The following is a 17,763-nucleotide window of genomic DNA, read 5'->3' on the forward strand; positions in this document are numbered from 1 at the left end:
GTTTTGAAGCCGACGCCAATGGAATTGCTCTGACTTTGTGATAATGTAACTAGAGCCGAGAACGGACATGACTCTCTTCTGTAACTGTTCTGGTTGTCTAGTGCTTGCCATAAGAGGAACACAGTAGGCAACTCTCTGAGAAGTAAGAAAATAAAAAAACGTCCTACCGACTGCGTTCCCTGTTTTGTGCCAGGAGGTGAAGAACGTCTCCAGCGGAACCGTGAAATGAGCGAAAACGTGGGAAACATTGCATTCGAAGTGCTTGTGAATTTTCCAATTGCCCGATGAGTGTCGACAAAACACGTAAATCCTCTACTCCAACGTATGAGACGTAACGACTGCTGCAGTTTGTTTTTGCATCGTGTGTCAACATTGTTCGATGGTCTGTTACGAGCTTTGCGCGATAAGTTTGCAGACAGCATTCAGGCGACGTTTAACTACTAACAGCTCCATGCAGCGATTGCACAACAGTAAAGGACATGAGTCAATGTGTCGTTGTGCATCGTGAGATGTTTCGTAAGGCGTTGTGAGCCCGGATAGCTCAGTCGGTAGAGCATTAGGCTTTTAACCTAAGGGTCCAGGGTTCAAGTCCCTGTTCGGGCGGAAATTTTAATAATTTGGTAGCGTTTCCTCTGGTAGTGGTGGAAACACTACGGAAAAGAATGCAGCAACGCCGTTTTCTGACACCACAGTGCTTTAAACGGTTCAATTTGCACGTGTCGGGAGAACGCTGCGTTCGGGGCAGCCGTGGCCGAGTGGTTAAGGCGTCTGACTCGAAAGTAGTTTCGAATCCCGCCGGCTGCGTGCGATTCTGCGTAAAGAGCAGCAAATACTTTCACACGTATGAATGAGCGTGCAAACCAATGACGCCATTCTAAACAAGACGAAAATTTCCGTTTAAGAATGCTGAGTTTCACGACGGCCGCTGCTTCCTGTGCCTACCGGTCCACCTCGCACTGACGATGTGACTGCAGGAAGCCGTCGCAGGCCCACGAGTGCGCCCCCGTCATTTTCTCGCGCCTTCGCCGAGTTCGTGAGTACACACACGTGCTTGAAATTGTTGGACAGAGTGAAGGTTCATTCCTTTTTAGGAATTGCAATTCAATCAGTCGAGTGCGGCAAAAGCAATGGCGCCGCGTTTCTTTTCAATGATCTCGCAGCTACTTGCAAGTATGTCCATCCTTTAAGACGCCAGAAAACTAGCGTCAGCGGCGCGTCAGTGGGAAGTCGGTGAAGTCGCCATTGGAGCCATAAGCCAGCAATTACGACATGCGAATCACTCGCACACGACGCAGCTGTATGACAATGCTCGTGCGTGGGTGCGGATAGCTCAGTCGGTAGAGCGTTAGGTTTTCAACCAAAGGGTCCTGGGTTCTAGTCCCTGTCGGGGCGAAAATTAATACACTTTCGTAACGTCTAATGTGCTGGCAGTGGAATCACTACAGAAAAGAGTGAGCCCATGCTGCCTTCTGCCATGAGATTGCTTGCAAAGGTGGGAGTTTCAGTTGTCGAGAGACGCTTCTGAGACGTGCAGTCGTGGCCGAGTGGTTAAGGCGTCTGACTTGAAATCAGATTCCCTCTGGGAGCGTAGGTTCGAGTCCTGCCGACTGCGGAAATTTTCTCGCTCTCAGAAGATGGACGTTCAGCTGCATCCTAGCAGTTGCGTCACTACTAAACACGTGGGCCGCCAGCAAGGTGCAGTGTTCTTGGCTCCAGGGTGCAGCGCTACAGTCGTGCCCAGAAGCCACAGCTCATCTCCTCGTCTCACAACCGTCCACCAGGTGTCAGTGCAAGTGTCGCCTCTCTGGGCAGTGCAGATGTGATTATTTTAGCTTGCAGACGATGACGTGTAGCAATTAATGAGCAAACGCAAGTCAAACGTTTTACCGCGTGTATCTGCTAGATACTGCCTCACACACGTTGGAGAGGCTCACTCCTTCCTCTGCCTCGTTCTCTGCACACTAGTTGCACGTGGCATCGATATAGCACAGCTTTTCTAGCGTCAGCGAAGTCAATATTACATGAATCGAGTCGACATGTTTGCTAGTTACGACGATGGAAGCAGAAGAAATGTGTGTGGTACTTTACTGCATCTGCTGTTCGCCTTTCGGCGTCCCTGTGTTCTTTCAGACGAAGATGACTGTGAAATTGGCAACGGGGCAGACGTGCAAAAGAGGGGCGCTGTACGTCAGCCGAAATAGCTCAGTTGGGAGAGCGTTAGACTGAAGATCTAAAGGTCCCTGGTTCGATCCCGGGTTTCGGCACGGCTTCGTTTTGAAGCCGACGCCAATGGAATTGCTCTGACTTTGTGATAATGTAACTAGAGCCGAGAACGGACATGACTCTCTTCTGTAACTGTTCTGGTTGTCTAGTGCTTGCCATAAGAGGAACACAGTAGGCAACTCTCTGAGAAGTAAGAAAATAAAAAAACGTCCTACCGACTGCGTTCCCTGTTTTGTGCCAGGAGGTGAAGAACGTCTCCAGCGGAACCGTGAAATGAGCGAAAACGTGGGAAACATTGCATTCGAAGTGCTTGTGAATTTTCCAATTGCCCGATGAGTGTCGACAAAACACGTAAATCCTCTACTCCAACGTATGAGACGTAACGACTGCTGCAGTTTGTTTTTGCATCGTGTGTCAACATTGTTCGATGGTCTGTTACGAGCTTTGCGCGATAAGTTTGCAGACAGCATTCAGGCGACGTTTAACTACTAACAGCTCCATGCAGCGATTGCACAACAGTAAAGGACATGAGTCAATGTGTCGTTGTGCATCGTGAGATGTTTCGTAAGGCGTTGTGAGCCCGGATAGCTCAGTCGGTAGAGCATTAGGCTTTTAACCTAAGGGTCCAGGGTTCAAGTCCCTGTTCGGGCGGAAATTTTAATAATTTGGTAGCGTTTCCTCTGGTAGTGGTGGAAACACTACGGAAAAGAATGCAGCAACGCCGTTTTCTGACACCACAGTGCTTTAAACGGTTCAATTTGCACGTGTCGGGAGAACGCTGCGTTCGGGGCAGCCGTGGCCGAGTGGTTAAGGCGTCTGACTCGAAAGTAGTTTCGAATCCCGCCGGCTGCGTGCGATTCTGCGTAAAGAGCAGCAAATACTTTCACACGTATGAATGAGCGTGCAAACCAATGACGCCATTCTAAACAAGACGAAAATTTCCGTTTAAGAATGCTGAGTTTCACGACGGCCGCTGCTTCCTGTGCCTACCGGTCCACCTCGCACTGACGATGTGACTGCAGGAAGCCGTCGCAGGCCCACGAGTGCGCCCCCGTCATTTTCTCGCGCCTTCGCCGAGTTCGTGAGTACACACACGTGCTTGAAATTGTTGGACAGAGTGAAGGTTCATTCCTTTTTAGGAATTGCAATTCAATCAGTCGAGTGCGGCAAAAGCAATGGCGCCGCGTTTCTTTTCAATGATCTCGCAGCTACTTGCAAGTATGTCCATCCCTTAAGACGCCAGAAAACTAGCGTCAGCGGCGCGTCAGTGGGAAGTCGGTGAAGTCGCCATTGGAGCCATAAGCCAGCAATTACGACATGCGAATCACTCGCACACGACGCAGCTGTATGACAATGCTCGTGCGTGGGTGCGGATAGCTCAGTCGGTAGAGCGTTAGGTTTTCAACCAAAGGGTCCTGGGTTCTAGTCCCTGTCGGGGCGAAAATTAATACACTTTCCTAACGTCTAATGTGCTGGCAGTGGAATCACTACAGAAAAGAGTGAGCCCATGCTGCCTTCTGCCATGAGATTGCTTGCAAAGGTGGGAGTTTCAGTTGTCGAGAGACGCTTCTGAGACGTGCAGTCGTGGCCGAGTGGTTAAGGCGTCTGACTTGAAATCAGATTCCCTCTGGGAGCGTAGGTTCGAGTCCTGCCGACTGCGGAAATTTTCTCGCTCTCAGAAGATGGACGTTCAGCTGCATCCTAGCAGTTGCGTCACTACTAAACACGTGGGCCGCCAGCAAGGTGCAGTGTTCTTGGCTCCAGGGTGCAGCGCTACAGTCGTGCCCAGAAGCCACAGCTCATCTCCTCGTCTCACAACCGTCCACCAGGTGTCAGTTCAAGTGTCGCCTCTCTGGGCAGTGCAGATGTGATTATTTTAGCTTGCAGACGATGACGTGTAGCAATTAATGAGCAAACGCAAGTCAAACGTTTTACCGCGTGTATCTGCTAGATACTGCCTCACACACGTTGGAGAGGCTCACTCCTTCCTCTGCCTCGTTCTCTACACACTAGTTGCACGTGGCATCGATATAGCACAGCTTTTCTAGCGTCAGCGAAGTCAATATTACATGAATCGAGTCGACATGTTTGCTAGTTACGACGATGGAAGCAGAAGAAATGTGTGTGGTACTTTACTGCATCTGCTGTTCGCCTTTCGGCGTCCCTGTGTTCTTTCAGACGAAGATGACTGTGAAATTGGCAACGGGGCAGACGTGCAAAAGAGGGGCGCTGTACGTCAGCCGAAATAGCTCAGTTGGGAGAGCGTTAGACTGAAGATCTAAAGGTCCCTGGTTCGATCCCGGGTTTCGGCACGGCTTCGTTTTGAAGCCGACGCCAATGGAATTGCTCTGACTTTGTGATAATGTAACTAGAGCCGAGAACGGACATGACTCTCTTCTGTAACTGTTCTGGTTGTCTAGTGCTTGCCATAAGAGGAACACAGTAGGCAACTCTCTGAGAAGTAAGAAAATAAAAAAACGTCCTACCGACTGCGTTCCCTGTTTTGTGCCAGGAGGTGAAGAACGTCTCCAGCGGAACCGTGAAATGAGCGAAAACGTGGGAAACATTGCATTCGAAGTGCTTGTGAATTTTCCAATTGCCCGATGAGTGTCGACAAAACACGTAAATCCTCTACTCCAACGTATGAGACGTAACGACTGCTGCAGTTTGTTTTTGCATCGTGTGTCAACATTGTTCGATGGTCTGTTACGAGCTTTGCGCGATAAGTTTGCAGACAGCATTCAGGCGACGTTTAACTACTAACAGCTCCATGCAGCGATTGCACAACAGTAAAGGACATGAGTCAATGTGTCGTTGTGCATCGTGAGATGTTTCATAAGGCGTTGTGAGCCCGGATAGCTCAGTCGGTAGAGCATTAGGCTTTTAACCTAAGGGTCCAGGGTTCAAGTCCCTGTTCGGGCGGAAATTTTAATAATTTGGTAGCGTTTCCTCTGGTAGTGGTGGAAACACTACGGAAAAGAATGCAGCAACGCCGTTTTCTGACACCACAGTGCTTTAAACGGTTCAATTTGCACGTGTCGGGAGAACGCTGCGTTCGGGGCAGCCGTGGCCGAGTGGTTAAGGCGTCTGACTCGAAAGTAGTTTCGAATCCCGCCGGCTGCGTGCGATTCTGCGTAAAGAGCAGCAAATACTTTCACACGCATGAATGAGCGTGCAAACCAATGACGCCATTCTAAACAAGACGAAAATTTCCGTTTAAGAATGCTGAGTTTCACGACGGCCGCTGCTTCCTGTGCCTACCGGTCCACCTCGCACTGACGATGTGACTGCAGGAAGCCGTCGCAGGCCCACGAGTGCGCCCCCGTCATTTTCTCGCGCCTTCGCCGAGTTCGTGAGTACACACACGTGCTTGAAATTGTTGGACAGAGTGAAGGTTCATTCCTTTTTAGGAATTGCAATTCAATCAGTCGAGTGCGGCAAAAGCAATGGCGCCGCGTTTCTTTTCAATGATCTCGCAGCTACTTGCAAGTATGTCCATCCCTTAAGACGCCAGAAAACTAGCGTCAGCGGCGCGTCAGTGGGAAGTCGGTGAAGTCGCCATTGGAGCCATAAGCCAGCAATTACGACATGCGAATCACTCGCACACGACGCAGCTGTATGACAATGCTCGTGCGTGGGTGCGGATAGCTCAGTCGGTAGAGCGTTAGGTTTTCAACCAAAGGGTCCTGGGTTCTAGTCCCTGTCGGGGCGAAAATTAATACACTTTCGTAACGTCTAATGTGCTGGCAGTGGAATCACTACAGAAAAGAGTGAGCCCATGCTGCCTTCTGCCATGAGATTGCTTGCAAAGGTGGGAGTTTCAGTTGTCGAGAGACGCTTCTGAGACGTGCAGTCGTGGCCGAGTGGTTAAGGCGTCTGACTTGAAATCAGATTCCCTCTGGGAGCGTAGGTTCGAGTCCTGCCGACTGCGGAAATTTTCTCGCTCTCAGAAGATGGACGTTCAGCTGCATCCTAGCAGTTGCGTCACTACTAAACACGTGGGCCGCCAGCAAGGTGCAGTGTTCTTGGCTCCAGGGTGCAGCGCTACAGTCGTGCCCAGAAGCCACAGCTCATCTCCTCGTCTCACAACCGTCCACCAGGTGTCAGTGCAAGTGTCGCCTCTCTGGGCAGTGCAGATGTGATTATTTTAGCTTGCAGACGATGACGTGTAGCAATTAATGAGCAAACGCAAGTCAAACGTTTTACCGCGTGTATCTGCTAGATACTGCCTCACACACGTTGGAGAGGCTCACTCCTTCCTCTGCCTCGTTCTCTGCACACTAGTTGCACGTGGCATCGATATAGCACAGCTTTTCTAGCGTCAGCGAAGTCAATATTACATGAATCGAGTCGACATGTTTGCTAGTTACGACGATGGAAGCAGAAGAAATGTGTGTGGTACTTTACTGCATCTGCTGTTCGCCTTTCGGCGTCCCTGTGTTCTTTCAGACGAAGATGACTGTGAAATTGGCAACGGGGCAGACGTGCAAAAGAGGGGCGCTGTACGTCAGCCGAAATAGCTCAGTTGGGAGAGCGTTAGACTGAAGATCTAAAGGTCCCTGGTTCGATCCCGGGTTTCGGCACGGCTTCGTTTTGAAGCCGACGCCAATGGAATTGCTCTGACTTTGTGATAATGTAACTAGAGCCGAGAACGGACATGACTCTCTTCTGTAACTGTTCTGGTTGTCTAGTGCTTGCCATAAGAGGAACACAGTAGGCAACTCTCTGAGAAGTAAGAAAATAAAAAAACGTCCTACCGACTGCGTTCCCTGTTTTGTGCCAGGAGGTGAAGAACGTCTCCAGCGGAACCGTGAAATGAGCGAAAACGTGGGAAACATTGCATTCGAAGTGCTTGTGAATTTTCCAATTGCCCGATGAGTGTCGACAAAACACGTAAATCCTCTACTCCAACGTATGAGACGTAACGACTGCTGCAGTTTGTTTTTGCATCGTGTGTCAACATTGTTCGATGGTCTGTTACGAGCTTTGCGCGATAAGTTTGCAGACAGCATTCAGGCGACGTTTAACTACTAACAGCTCCATGCAGCGATTGCACAACAGTAAAGGACATGAGTCAATGTGTCGTTGTGCATCGTGAGATGTTTCGTAAGGCGTTGTGAGCCCGGATAGCTCAGTCGGTAGAGCATTAGGCTTTTAACCTAAGGGTCCAGGGTTCAAGTCCCTGTTCGGGCGGAAATTTTAATAATTTGGTAGCGTTTCCTCTGGTAGTGGTGGAAACACTACGGAAAAGAATGCAGCAACGCCGTTTTCTGACACCACAGTGCTTTAAACGGTTCAATTTGCACGTGTCGGGAGAACGCTGCGTTCGGGGCAGCCGTGGCCGAGTGGTTAAGGCGTCTGACTCGAAAGTAGTTTCGAATCCCGCCGGCTGCGTGCGATTCTGCGTAAAGAGCAGCAAATACTTTCACACGTATGAATGAGCGTGCAAACCAATGACGCCATTCTAAACAAGACGAAAATTTCCGTTTAAGAATGCTGAGTTTCACGACGGCCGCTGCTTCCTGTGCCTACCGGTCCACCTCGCACTGACGATGTGACTGCAGGAAGCCGTCGCAGGCCCACGAGTGCGCCCCCGTCATTTTCTCGCGCCTTCGCCGAGTTCGTGAGTACACACACGTGCTTGAAATTGTTGGACAGAGTGAAGGTTCATTCCTTTTTAGGAATTGCAATTCAATCAGTCGAGTGCGGCAAAAGCAATGGCGCCGCGTTTCTTTTCAATGATCTCGCAGCTACTTGCAAGTATGTCCATCCCTTAAGACGCCAGAAAACTAGCGTCAGCGGCGCGTCAGTGGGAAGTCGGTGAAGTCGCCATTGGAGCCATAAGCCAGCAATTACGACATGCGAATCACTCGCACACGACGCAGCTGTATGACAATGCTCGTGCGTGGGTGCGGATAGCTCAGTCGGTAGAGCGTTAGGTTTTCAACCAAAGGGTCCTGGGTTCTAGTCCCTGTCGGGGCGAAAATTAATACACTTTCGTAACGTCTAATGTGCTGGCAGTGGAATCACTACAGAAAAGAGTGAGCCCATGCTGCCTTCTGCCATGAGATTGCTTGCAAAGGTGGGAGTTTCAGTTGTCGAGAGACGCTTCTGAGACGTGCAGTCGTGGCCGAGTGGTTAAGGCGTCTGACTTGAAATCAGATTCCCTCTGGGAGCGTAGGTTCGAGTCCTGCCGACTGCGGAAATTTTCTCGCTCTCAGAAGATGGACGTTCAGCTGCATCCTAGCAGTTGCGTCACTACTAAACACGTGGGCCGCCAGCAAGGTGCAGTGTTCTTGGCTCCAGGGTGCAGCGCTACAGTCGTGCCCAGAAGCCACAGCTCATCTCCTCGTCTCACAACCGTCCACCAGGTGTCAGTTCAAGTGTCGCCTCTCTGGGCAGTGCAGATGTGATTATTTTAGCTTGCAGACGATGACGTGTAGCAATTAATGAGCAAACGCAAGTCAAACGTTTTACCGCGTGTATCTGCTAGATACTGCCTCACACACGTTGGAGAGGCTCACTCCTTCCTCTGCCTCGTTCTCTGCACACTAGTTGCACGTGGCATCGATATAGCACAGCTTTTCTAGCGTCAGCGAAGTCAATATTACATGAATCGAGTCGACATGTTTGCTAGTTACGACGATGGAAGCAGAAGAAATGTGTGTGGTACTTTACTGCATCTGCTGTTCGCCTTTCGGCGTCCCTGTGTTCTTTCAGACGAAGATGACTGTGAAATTGGCAACGGGGCAGACGTGCAAAAGAGGGGCGCTGTACGTCAGCCGAAATAGCTCAGTTGGGAGAGCGTTAGACTGAAGATCTAAAGGTCCCTGGTTCGATCCCGGGTTTCGGCACGGCTTCGTTTTGAAGCCGACGCCAATGGAATTGCTCTGACTTTGTGATAATGTAACTAGAGCCGAGAACGGACATGACTCTCTTCTGTAACTGTTCTGGTTGTCTAGTGCTTGCCATAAGAGGAACACAGTAGGCAACTCTCTGAGAAGTAAGAAAATAAAAAAACGTCCTACCGACTGCGTTCCCTGTTTTGTGCCAGGAGGTGAAGAACGTCTCCAGCGGAACCGTGAAATGAGCGAAAACGTGGGAAACATTGCATTCGAAGTGCTTGTGAATTTTCCAATTGCCCGATGAGTGTCGACAAAACACGTAAATCCTCTACTCCAACGTATGAGACGTAACGACTGCTGCAGTTTGTTTTTGCATCGTGTGTCAACATTGTTCGATGGTCTGTTACGAGCTTTGCGCGATAAGTTTGCAGACAGCATTCAGGCGACGTTTAACTACTAACAGCTCCATGCAGCGATTGCACAACAGTAAAGGACATGAGTCAATGTGTCGTTGTGCATCGTGAGATGTTTCATAAGGCGTTGTGAGCCCGGATAGCTCAGTCGGTAGAGCATTAGGCTTTTAACCTAAGGGTCCAGGGTTCAAGTCCCTGTTCGGGCGGAAATTTTAATAATTTGGTAGCGTTTCCTCTGGTAGTGGTGGAAACACTACGGAAAAGAATGCAGCAACGCCGTTTTCTGACACCACAGTGCTTTAAACGGTTCAATTTGCACGTGTCGGGAGAACGCTGCGTTCGGGGCAGCCGTGGCCGAGTGGTTAAGGCGTCTGACTCGAAAGTAGTTTCGAATCCCGCCGGCTGCGTGCGATTCTGCGTAAAGAGCAGCAAATACTTTCACACGCATGAATGAGCGTGCAAACCAATGACGCCATTCTAAACAAGACGAAAATTTCCGTTTAAGAATGCTGAGTTTCACGACGGCCGCTGCTTCCTGTGCCTACCGGTCCACCTCGCACTGACGATGTGACTGCAGGAAGCCGTCGCAGGCCCACGAGTGCGCCCCCGTCATTTTCTCGCGCCTTCGCCGAGTTCGTGAGTACACACACGTGCTTGAAATTGTTGGACAGAGTGAAGGTTCATTCCTTTTTAGGAATTGCAATTCAATCAGTCGAGTGCGGCAAAAGCAATGGCGCCGCGTTTCTTTTCAATGATCTCGCAGCTACTTGCAAGTATGTCCATCCCTTAAGACGCCAGAAAACTAGCGTCAGCGGCGCGTCAGTGGGAAGTCGGTGAAGTCGCCATTGGAGCCATAAGCCAGCAATTACGACATGCGAATCACTCGCACACGACGCAGCTGTATGACAATGCTCGTGCGTGGGTGCGGATAGCTCAGTCGGTAGAGCGTTAGGTTTTCAACCAAAGGGTCCTGGGTTCTAGTCCCTGTCGGGGCGAAAATTAATACACTTTCGTAACGTCTAATGTGCTGGCAGTGGAATCACTACAGAAAAGAGTGAGCCCATGCTGCCTTCTGCCATGAGATTGCTTGCAAAGGTGGGAGTTTCAGTTGTCGAGAGACGCTTCTGAGACGTGCAGTCGTGGCCGAGTGGTTAAGGCGTCTGACTTGAAATCAGATTCCCTCTGGGAGCGTAGGTTCGAGTCCTGCCGACTGCGGAAATTTTCTCGCTCTCAGAAGATGGACGTTCAGCTGCATCCTAGCAGTTGCGTCACTACTAAACACGTGGGCCGCCAGCAAGGTGCAGTGTTCTTGGCTCCAGGGTGCAGCGCTACAGTCGTGCCCAGAAGCCACAGCTCATCTCCTCGTCTCACAACCGTCCACCAGGTGTCAGTGCAAGTGTCGCCTCTCTGGGCAGTGCAGATGTGATTATTTTAGCTTGCAGACGATGACGTGTAGCAATTAATGAGCAAACGCAAGTCAAACGTTTTACCGCGTGTATCTGCTAGATACTGCCTCACACACGTTGGAGAGGCTCACTCCTTCCTCTGCCTCGTTCTCTGCACACTAGTTGCACGTGGCATCGATATAGCACAGCTTTTCTAGCGTCAGCGAAGTCAATATTACATGAATCGAGTCGACATGTTTGCTAGTTACGACGATGGAAGCAGAAGAAATGTGTGTGGTACTTTACTGCATCTGCTGTTCGCCTTTCGGCGTCCCTGTGTTCTTTCAGACGAAGATGACTGTGAAATTGGCAACGGGGCAGACGTGCAAAAGAGGGGCGCTGTACGTCAGCCGAAATAGCTCAGTTGGGAGAGCGTTAGACTGAAGATCTAAAGGTCCCTGGTTCGATCCCGGGTTTCGGCACGGCTTCGTTTTGAAGCCGACGCCAATGGAATTGCTCTGACTTTGTGATAATGTAACTAGAGCCGAGAACGGACATGACTCTCTTCTGTAACTGTTCTGGTTGTCTAGTGCTTGCCATAAGAGGAACACAGTAGGCAACTCTCTGAGAAGTAAGAAAATAAAAAAACGTCCTACCGACTGCGTTCCCTGTTTTGTGCCAGGAGGTGAAGAACGTCTCCAGCGGAACCGTGAAATGAGCGAAAACGTGGGAAACATTGCATTCGAAGTGCTTGTGAATTTTCCAATTGCCCGATGAGTGTCGACAAAACACGTAAATCCTCTACTCCAACGTATGAGACGTAACGACTGCTGCAGTTTGTTTTTGCATCGTGTGTCAACATTGTTCGATGGTCTGTTACGAGCTTTGCGCGATAAGTTTGCAGACAGCATTCAGGCGACGTTTAACTACTAACAGCTCCATGCAGCGATTGCACAACAGTAAAGGACATGAGTCAATGTGTCGTTGTGCATCGTGAGATGTTTCGTAAGGCGTTGTGAGCCCGGATAGCTCAGTCGGTAGAGCATTAGGCTTTTAACCTAAGGGTCCAGGGTTCAAGTCCCTGTTCGGGCGGAAATTTTAATAATTTGGTAGCGTTTCCTCTGGTAGTGGTGGAAACACTACGGAAAAGAATGCAGCAACGCCGTTTTCTGACACCACAGTGCTTTAAACGGTTCAATTTGCACGTGTCGGGAGAACGCTGCGTTCGGGGCAGCCGTGGCCGAGTGGTTAAGGCGTCTGACTCGAAAGTAGTTTCGAATCCCGCCGGCTGCGTGCGATTCTGCGTAAAGAGCAGCAAATACTTTCACACGTATGAATGAGCGTGCAAACCAATGACGCCATTCTAAACAAGACGAAAATTTCCGTTTAAGAATGCTGAGTTTCACGACGGCCGCTGCTTCCTGTGCCTACCGGTCCACCTCGCACTGACGATGTGACTGCAGGAAGCCGTCGCAGGCCCACGAGTGCGCCCCCGTCATTTTCTCGCGCCTTCGCCGAGTTCGTGAGTACACACACGTGCTTGAAATTGTTGGACAGAGTGAAGGTTCATTCCTTTTTAGGAATTGCAATTCAATCAGTCGAGTGCGGCAAAAGCAATGGCGCCGCGTTTCTTTTCAATGATCTCGCAGCTACTTGCAAGTATGTCCATCCCTTAAGACGCCAGAAAACTAGCGTCAGCGGCGCGTCAGTGGGAAGTCGGTGAAGTCGCCATTGGAGCCATAAGCCAGCAATTACGACATGCGAATCACTCGCACACGACGCAGCTGTATGACAATGCTCGTGCGTGGGTGCGGATAGCTCAGTCGGTAGAGCGTTAGGTTTTCAACCAAAGGGTCCTGGGTTCTAGTCCCTGTCGGGGCGAAAATTAATACACTTTCGTAACGTCTAATGTGCTGGCAGTGGAATCACTACAGAAAAGAGTGAGCCCATGCTGCCTTCTGCCATGAGATTGCTTGCAAAGGTGGGAGTTTCAGTTGTCGAGAGACGCTTCTGAGACGTGCAGTCGTGGCCGAGTGGTTAAGGCGTCTGACTTGAAATCAGATTCCCTCTGGGAGCGTAGGTTCGAGTCCTGCCGACTGCGGAAATTTTCTCGCTCTCAGAAGATGGACGTTCAGCTGCATCCTAGCAGTTGCGTCACTACTAAACACGTGGGCCGCCAGCAAGGTGCAGTGTTCTTGGCTCCAGGGTGCAGCGCTACAGTCGTGCCCAGAAGCCACAGCTCATCTCCTCGTCTCACAACCGTCCACCAGGTGTCAGTGCAAGTGTCGCCTCTCTGGGCAGTGCAGATGTGATTATTTTAGCTTGCAGACGATGACGTGTAGCAATTAATGAGCAAACGCAAGTCAAACGTTTTACCGCGTGTATCTGCTAGATACTGCCTCACACACGTTGGAGAGGCTCACTCCTTCCTCTGCCTCGTTCTCTGCACACTAGTTGCACGTGGCATCGATATAGCACAGCTTTTCTAGCGTCAGCGAAGTCAATATTACATGAATCGAGTCGACATGTTTGCTAGTTACGACGATGGAAGCAGAAGAAATGTGTGTGGTACTTTACTGCATCTGCTGTTCGCCTTTCGGCGTCCCTGTGTTCTTTCAGACGAAGATGACTGTGAAATTGGCAACGGGGCAGACGTGCAAAAGAGGGGCGCTGTACGTCAGCCGAAATAGCTCAGTTGGGAGAGCGTTAGACTGAAGATCTAAAGGTCCCTGGTTCGATCCCGGGTTTCGGCACGGCTTCGTTTTGAAGCCGACGCCAATGGAATTGCTCTGACTTTGTGATAATGTAACTAGAGCCGAGAACGGACATGACTCTCTTCTGTAACTGTTCTGGTTGTCTAGTGCTTGCCATAAGAGGAACACAGTAGGCAACTCTCTGAGAAGTAAGAAAATAAAAAAACGTCCTACCGACTGCGTTCCCTGTTTTGTGCCAGGAGGTGAAGAACGTCTCCAGCGGAACCGTGAAATGAGCGAAAACGTGGGAAACATTGCATTCGAAGTGCTTGTGAATTTTCCAATTGCCCGATGAGTGTCGACAAAACACGTAAATCCTCTACTCCAACGTATGAGACGTAACGACTGCTGCAGTTTGTTTTTGCATCGTGTGTCAACATTGTTCGATGGTCTGTTACGAGCTTTGCGCGATAAGTTTGCAGACAGCATTCAGGCGACGTTTAACTACTAACAGCTCCATGCAGCGATTGCACAACAGTAAAGGACATGAGTCAATGTGTCGTTGTGCATCGTGAGATGTTTCGTAAGGCGTTGTGAGCCCGGATAGCTCAGTCGGTAGAGCATTAGGCTTTTAACCTAAGGGTCCAGGGTTCAAGTCCCTGTTCGGGCGGAAATTTTAATAATTTGGTAGCGTTTCCTCTGGTAGTGGTGGAAACACTACGGAAAAGAATGCAGCAACGCCGTTTTCTGACACCACAGTGCTTTAAACGGTTCAATTTGCACGTGTCGGGAGAACGCTGCGTTCGGGGCAGCCGTGGCCGAGTGGTTAAGGCGTCTGACTCGAAAGTAGTTTCGAATCCCGCCGGCTGCGTGCGATTCTGCGTAAAGAGCAGCAAATACTTTCACACGTATGAATGAGCGTGCAAACCAATGACGCCATTCTAAACAAGACGAAAATTTCCGTTTAAGAATGCTGAGTTTCACGACGGCCGCTGCTTCCTGTGCCTACCGGTCCACCTCGCACTGACGATGTGACTGCAGGAAGCCGTCGCAGGCCCACGAGTGCGCCCCCGTCATTTTCTCGCGCCTTCGCCGAGTTCGTGAGTACACACACGTGCTTGAAATTGTTGGACAGAGTGAAGGTTCATTCCTTTTTAGGAATTGCAATTCAATCAGTCGAGTGCGGCAAAAGCAATGGCGCCGCGTTTCTTTTCAATGATCTCGCAGCTACTTGCAAGTATGTCCATCCCTTAAGACGCCAGAAAACTAGCGTCAGCGGCGCGTCAGTGGGAAGTCGGTGAAGTCGCCATTGGAGCCATAAGCCAGCAATTACGACATGCGAATCACTCGCACACGACGCAGCTGTATGACAATGCTCGTGCGTGGGTGCGGATAGCTCAGTCGGTAGAGCGTTAGGTTTTCAACCAAAGGGTCCTGGGTTCTAGTCCCTGTCGGGGCGAAAATTAATACACTTTCGTAACGTCTAATGTGCTGGCAGTGGAATCACTACAGAAAAGAGTGAGCCCATGCTGCCTTCTGCCATGAGATTGCTTGCAAAGGTGGGAGTTTCAGTTGTCGAGAGACGCTTCTGAGACGTGCAGTCGTGGCCGAGTGGTTAAGGCGTCTGACTTGAAATCAGATTCCCTCTGGGAGCGTAGGTTCGAGTCCTGCCGACTGCGGAAATTTTCTCGCTCTCAGAAGATGGACGTTCAGCTGCATCCTAGCAGTTGCGTCACTACTAAACACGTGGGCCGCCAGCAAGGTGCAGTGTTCTTGGCTCCAGGGTGCAGCGCTACAGTCGTGCCCAGAAGCCACAGCTCATCTCCTCGTCTCACAACCGTCCACCAGGTGTCAGTTCAAGTGTCGCCTCTCTGGGCAGTGCAGATGTGATTATTTTAGCTTGCAGACGATGACGTGTAGCAATTAATGAGCAAACGCAAGTCAAACGTTTTACCGCGTGTATCTGCTAGATACTGCCTCACACACGTTGGAGAGGCTCACTCCTTCCTCTGCCTCGTTCTCTGCACACTAGTTGCACGTGGCATCGATATAGCACAGCTTTTCTAGCGTCAGCGAAGTCAATATTACATGAATCGAGTCGACATGTTTGCTAGTTACGACGATGGAAGCAGAAGAAATGTGTGTGGTACTTTACTGCATCTGCTGTTCGCCTTTCGGCGTCCCTGTGTTCTTTCAGACGAAGATGACTGTGAAATTGGCAACGGGGCAGACGTGCAAAAGAGGGGCGCTGTACGTCAGCCGAAATAGCTCAGTTGGGAGAGCGTTAGACTGAAGATCTAAAGGTCCCTGGTTCGATCCCGGGTTTCGGCACGGCTTCGTTTTGAAGCCGACGCCAATGGAATTGCTCTGACTTTGTGATAATGTAACTAGAGCCGAGAACGGACATGACTCTCTTCTGTAACTGTTCTGGTTGTCTAGTGCTTGCCATAAGAGGAACACAGTAGGCAACTCTCTGAGAAGTAAGAAAATAAAAAAACGTCCTACCGACTGCGTTCCCTGTTTTGTGCCAGGAGGTGAAGAACGTCTCCAGCGGAACCGTGAAATGAGCGAAAACGTGGGAAACATTGCATTCGAAGTGCTTGTGAATTTTCCAATTGCCCGATGAGTGTCGACAAAACACGTAAATCCTCTACTCCAACGTATGAGACGTAACGACTGCTGCAGTTTGTTTTTGCATCGTGTGTCAACATTGTTCGATGGTCTGTTACGAGCTTTGCGCGATAAGTTTGCAGACAGCATTCAGGCGACGTTTAACTACTAACAGCTCCATGCAGCGATTGCACAACAGTAAAGGACATGAGTCAATGTGTCGTTGTGCATCGTGAGATGTTTCATAAGGCGTTGTGAGCCCGGATAGCTCAGTCGGTAGAGCATTAGGCTTTTAACCTAAGGGTCCAGGGTTCAAGTCCCTGTTCGGGCGGAAATTTTAATAATTTGGTAGCGTTTCCTCTGGTAGTGGTGGAAACACTACGGAAAAGAATGCAGCAACGCCGTTTTCTGACACCACAGTGCTTTAAACGGTTCAATTTGCACGTGTCGGGAGAACGCTGCGTTCGGGGCAGCCGTGGCCGAGTGGTTAAGGCGTCTGACTCGAAAGTAGTTTCGAATCCCGCCGGCTGCGTGCGATTCTGCGTAAAGAGCAGCAAATACTTTCACACGCATGAATGAGCGTGCAAACCAATGACGCCATTCTAAACAAGACGAAAATTTCCGTTTAAGAATGCTGAGTTTCACGACGGCCGCTGCTTCCTGTGCCTACCGGTCCACCTCGCACTGACGATGTGACTGCAGGAAGCCGTCGCAGGCCCACGAGTGCGCCCCCGTCATTTTCTCGCGCCTTCGCCGAGTTCGTGAGTACACACACGTGCTTGAAATTGTTGGACAGAGTGAAGGTTCATTCCTTTTTAGGAATTGCAATTCAATCAGTCGAGTGCGGCAAAAGCAATGGCGCCGCGTTTCTTTTCAATGATCTCGCAGCTACTTGCAAGTATGTCCATCCCTTAAGACGCCAGAAAACTAGCGTCAGCGGCGCGTCAGTGGGAAGTCGGTGAAGTCGCCATTGGAGCCATAAGCCAGCAATTACGACATGCGAATCACTCGCACACGACGCAGCTGTATGACAATGCTCGTGCGTGGGTGCGGATAGCTCAGTCGGTAGAGCGTTAGGTTTTCAACCAAAGGGTCCTGGGTTCTAGTCCCTGTCGGGGCGAAAATTAATACACTTTCGTAACGTCTAATGTGCTGGCAGTGGAATCACTACAGAAAAGAGTGAGCCCATGCTGCCTTCTGCCATGAGATTGCTTGCAAAGGTGGGAGTTTCAGTTGTCGAGAGACGCTTCTGAGACGTGCAGTCGTGGCCGAGTGGTTAAGGCGTCTGACTTGAAATCAGATTCCCTCTGGGAGCGTAGGTTCGAGTCCTGCCGACTGCGGAAATTTTCTCGCTCTCAGAAGATGGACGTTCAGCTGCATCCTAGCAGTTGCGTCACTACTAAACACGTGGGCCGCCAGCAAGGTGCAGTGTTCTTGGCTCCAGGGTGCAGCGCTACAGTCGTGCCCAGAAGCCACAGCTCATCTCCTCGTCTCACAACCGTCCACCAGGTGTCAGTGCAAGTGTCGCCTCTCTGGGCAGTGCAGATGTGATTATTTTAGCTTGCAGACGATGACGTGTAGCAATTAATGAGCA

The 17,763-nt window shown here is 50.3% G+C and overlaps 23 non-coding genes across 23 annotated transcripts; all 23 read left to right on the forward strand.

Moving 5' to 3' along the window:
- Positions 1–530: 530 nt before the first annotated feature.
- Positions 531–603, forward strand: Trnak-uuu (transfer RNA lysine (anticodon UUU)). The gene has a single exon. It is a non-coding gene; the product is annotated as a tRNA-Lys (tRNA).
- A 927-nt stretch (positions 604–1,530) lies between these two features.
- Positions 1,531–1,612, forward strand: Trnas-uga (transfer RNA serine (anticodon UGA)). Its single transcript has one exon. It is a non-coding gene; the product is annotated as a tRNA-Ser (tRNA).
- A 579-nt stretch (positions 1,613–2,191) lies between these two features.
- On the forward strand, positions 2,192–2,264 carry Trnaf-gaa (transfer RNA phenylalanine (anticodon GAA)). The gene has a single exon. It is a non-coding gene; the product is annotated as a tRNA-Phe (tRNA).
- Positions 2,265–2,801: 537 nt separating this feature from the next.
- Positions 2,802–2,874, forward strand: Trnak-uuu (transfer RNA lysine (anticodon UUU)). Its single transcript has one exon. It is a non-coding gene; the product is annotated as a tRNA-Lys (tRNA).
- Positions 2,875–3,801: 927 nt separating this feature from the next.
- On the forward strand, positions 3,802–3,883 carry Trnas-uga (transfer RNA serine (anticodon UGA)). The gene has a single exon. It is a non-coding gene; the product is annotated as a tRNA-Ser (tRNA).
- Positions 3,884–4,462: 579 nt separating this feature from the next.
- Trnaf-gaa (transfer RNA phenylalanine (anticodon GAA)) lies at positions 4,463–4,535 on the forward strand. The gene has a single exon. It is a non-coding gene; the product is annotated as a tRNA-Phe (tRNA).
- Positions 4,536–5,072: 537 nt separating this feature from the next.
- Positions 5,073–5,145, forward strand: Trnak-uuu (transfer RNA lysine (anticodon UUU)). The gene has a single exon. It is a non-coding gene; the product is annotated as a tRNA-Lys (tRNA).
- Positions 5,146–6,072: 927 nt separating this feature from the next.
- Trnas-uga (transfer RNA serine (anticodon UGA)) lies at positions 6,073–6,154 on the forward strand. The gene has a single exon. It is a non-coding gene; the product is annotated as a tRNA-Ser (tRNA).
- Positions 6,155–6,733: 579 nt separating this feature from the next.
- On the forward strand, positions 6,734–6,806 carry Trnaf-gaa (transfer RNA phenylalanine (anticodon GAA)). Its single transcript has one exon. It is a non-coding gene; the product is annotated as a tRNA-Phe (tRNA).
- Positions 6,807–7,343: 537 nt separating this feature from the next.
- Trnak-uuu (transfer RNA lysine (anticodon UUU)) lies at positions 7,344–7,416 on the forward strand. Its single transcript has one exon. It is a non-coding gene; the product is annotated as a tRNA-Lys (tRNA).
- A 927-nt stretch (positions 7,417–8,343) lies between these two features.
- On the forward strand, positions 8,344–8,425 carry Trnas-uga (transfer RNA serine (anticodon UGA)). Its single transcript has one exon. It is a non-coding gene; the product is annotated as a tRNA-Ser (tRNA).
- Positions 8,426–9,004: 579 nt separating this feature from the next.
- Trnaf-gaa (transfer RNA phenylalanine (anticodon GAA)) lies at positions 9,005–9,077 on the forward strand. The gene has a single exon. It is a non-coding gene; the product is annotated as a tRNA-Phe (tRNA).
- A 537-nt stretch (positions 9,078–9,614) lies between these two features.
- Positions 9,615–9,687, forward strand: Trnak-uuu (transfer RNA lysine (anticodon UUU)). The gene has a single exon. It is a non-coding gene; the product is annotated as a tRNA-Lys (tRNA).
- A 927-nt stretch (positions 9,688–10,614) lies between these two features.
- On the forward strand, positions 10,615–10,696 carry Trnas-uga (transfer RNA serine (anticodon UGA)). Its single transcript has one exon. It is a non-coding gene; the product is annotated as a tRNA-Ser (tRNA).
- A 579-nt stretch (positions 10,697–11,275) lies between these two features.
- Positions 11,276–11,348, forward strand: Trnaf-gaa (transfer RNA phenylalanine (anticodon GAA)). The gene has a single exon. It is a non-coding gene; the product is annotated as a tRNA-Phe (tRNA).
- Positions 11,349–11,885: 537 nt separating this feature from the next.
- Trnak-uuu (transfer RNA lysine (anticodon UUU)) lies at positions 11,886–11,958 on the forward strand. The gene has a single exon. It is a non-coding gene; the product is annotated as a tRNA-Lys (tRNA).
- A 927-nt stretch (positions 11,959–12,885) lies between these two features.
- On the forward strand, positions 12,886–12,967 carry Trnas-uga (transfer RNA serine (anticodon UGA)). The gene has a single exon. It is a non-coding gene; the product is annotated as a tRNA-Ser (tRNA).
- A 579-nt stretch (positions 12,968–13,546) lies between these two features.
- Trnaf-gaa (transfer RNA phenylalanine (anticodon GAA)) lies at positions 13,547–13,619 on the forward strand. Its single transcript has one exon. It is a non-coding gene; the product is annotated as a tRNA-Phe (tRNA).
- Positions 13,620–14,156: 537 nt separating this feature from the next.
- On the forward strand, positions 14,157–14,229 carry Trnak-uuu (transfer RNA lysine (anticodon UUU)). The gene has a single exon. It is a non-coding gene; the product is annotated as a tRNA-Lys (tRNA).
- A 927-nt stretch (positions 14,230–15,156) lies between these two features.
- On the forward strand, positions 15,157–15,238 carry Trnas-uga (transfer RNA serine (anticodon UGA)). The gene has a single exon. It is a non-coding gene; the product is annotated as a tRNA-Ser (tRNA).
- A 579-nt stretch (positions 15,239–15,817) lies between these two features.
- On the forward strand, positions 15,818–15,890 carry Trnaf-gaa (transfer RNA phenylalanine (anticodon GAA)). The gene has a single exon. It is a non-coding gene; the product is annotated as a tRNA-Phe (tRNA).
- A 537-nt stretch (positions 15,891–16,427) lies between these two features.
- Trnak-uuu (transfer RNA lysine (anticodon UUU)) lies at positions 16,428–16,500 on the forward strand. Its single transcript has one exon. It is a non-coding gene; the product is annotated as a tRNA-Lys (tRNA).
- Positions 16,501–17,427: 927 nt separating this feature from the next.
- Positions 17,428–17,509, forward strand: Trnas-uga (transfer RNA serine (anticodon UGA)). Its single transcript has one exon. It is a non-coding gene; the product is annotated as a tRNA-Ser (tRNA).
- Positions 17,510–17,763: the final 254 nt, after the last annotated feature.

This window comes from Schistocerca gregaria, unplaced genomic scaffold (genome assembly GCF_023897955.1).
Source record: "Schistocerca gregaria isolate iqSchGreg1 unplaced genomic scaffold, iqSchGreg1.2 ptg000318l, whole genome shotgun sequence".
In the NCBI taxonomy this organism is placed as follows: Eukaryota; Metazoa; Arthropoda; class Insecta; order Orthoptera; family Acrididae; genus Schistocerca; species Schistocerca gregaria.